Below are 2,013 nucleotides of genomic sequence, written 5' to 3' on the forward strand. Positions count from 1 at the left end.
TGAAAAATAACTATATTTTCTCCCAAAATAACTGGATTCTCGTATCTGTTTCTGCATTCAATCAGTTGTGGTTCAAGTATATGAAGAAACTGGCCCATACAAATATGTACAATAGAAAAAGGAAGAGTATTTTAACAGCTTTTTCAGAGAATTATGGATGTTATTCTCTGATACGGCACCAAAATGCAACTCTTCAAGGGTAGCTGTGACATGGAAATCTGAAATATCAATGAACTTTTCTTCCTCTGTTACATAAAAATCCATTGATCTATCCTGTACTCCAAAAGGACCTTTTACTCATGTGTTGGTCATGTGGAAAATATCAGTTCACTAAGTTGTGTAGATTTTCCCAATGTTCACACATTTGACATACAATATCAAAAAAATCACATTTGTTAAAAGTTTTTAGGTATCACAGGAAGAAAATCTCATCAAAAAAGTCTTTGAAAAAGCTTCCAAGCTCACAAAAGCTAATAAAAATTTTCCAAAATTCTAATTTTGCATGAAAGCTTGAATTTGATCACCGGCAACAAATACTGTCAATTGTTTTCACTGTAATGAGTCTCGCTTTCCTCCTTTTTGAGAAAATGTCTGCCAAATACTCAAGTCTGAATAACCATCGTTCTTTCAAGTAAAAAAGCATTCCATGAAAAAGGTTTCACTTTGCAATCCAGTTGCACGGTTTGCAGAAATGCTTGATGAAAACTTACTATTGCACCAGAGTATTAAAAAGACATGTATATATTCAAGGGTTGAGATTTGATAAAAATGATTTTACTGCTTTATCAATGACGTTTTTAAATATAATTGACTTTTAAAATTATAAGTACAGTTTAGTGCTATCTTGAAGGTGTTAGCAGTTTTGAATAGTGCTTTTCCAATATCAGTGCAAATGTCGACACGCTGAAAAAGAAAAAAAAATATCTTGGTATTGGTAGAAAATAGTTTTCACCTTGCAGACCCCCTAAAAGGGCCTCAGGGATCCCCAGGAGTCCATTCACCACACACTGAGAACCACTGCTCCAGAACAAGAACTGCGCCTTCTTTATATCTCAATTTCAAGCATGAATTCTCTAACCACTACCTCCTCTCTTTTCAACTCACTTCAAGTCTTCCCTTGCATACACCCTAATTCCTTTCACTCTTCTCTACATACTCACCTATCAAAATCGCAACCGTGGTTAAATCCAGCTCTCGCCTACTCAACCTGTATCAGGAGCAGCCGAATATGGCTAGATAAAAAGTACTGCCATATTGCTTGGTCTCACCTTTAAGTAGTAACCACTCATAAAAAGTAGGCTCTTACTACCATGTTTCCATAGTCAATTCTCTCATTCTTCTAGAATCTGAGACCTAAGGTCTAGATGAAGACTTCATGTCTTCTCCTCTCTGAAACTCTAACACCTCTTCCTCCTCCTTTATACTCTCTTGCTGACCTTCTTATTTCACTATAGAAATAGAAGTAATCAAAAGAGAACACCCACCTACAAACTCTGTAACAACCTACTTGCAAATATACCTCATCCTCTGCCTTTCTTTCTTTTACAAAGAACCTACAGTCCATGCTTCTATCTAAGGTCAATTTCTCCACTTGTGCAATGGATCTCATCCCCTTTGGCTACTCAAGGACAGTGCTCCTACAGTTTTCCCACTCCCTCCTGCATTATAAAGTGTTCTCTCTCTATTGGATAATTTCCAAGAATCTACAAACATGCTGCAATACCTCCTATCTTAGAAGGGGAAAAACTCTCAGGATTCCACATCTCCCAGCAACCATGCCTCATTTTTTTGCTCTCCTTTACAGGAAAATTCCAAGAATTATGTATAAGTGCATTTCCACTTCCACTCCTCCCATACTCTCTTGAATCCATTCCAATTAGGCTTCATCCCAATCTCCTGGAACTCCTCTTGTCAAGATCACCGGTGATCTTCTCCTTGTCAAATTCAAAGGTCCATTCTCAGTTCTTGTCTTACTCATTTGACCTAATTGATCACTTCCTCCTTGAAATTCTT

At 37.1% G+C, this 2,013-nt stretch overlaps 1 protein-coding gene across 1 annotated transcript in view; it reads right to left on the minus strand.

The window, feature by feature from the left end:
* The window catches only part of RCHY1 (ring finger and CHY zinc finger domain containing 1, E3 ubiquitin protein ligase), a 22,662-nt gene that overhangs the window by 18,715 nt on the left and 1,934 nt on the right, over positions 1-2,013 (minus strand). The gene's annotated exons all lie outside the window — the stretch shown is intronic.

The sequence above is a fragment of the Propithecus coquereli genome, unplaced genomic scaffold, assembly GCF_000956105.1.
Source record: "Propithecus coquereli isolate 6110/MARCELLA unplaced genomic scaffold, Pcoq_1.0 Scaffold64, whole genome shotgun sequence".
NCBI lineage: Eukaryota > Metazoa > Chordata > Mammalia > Primates > Indriidae > Propithecus > Propithecus coquereli.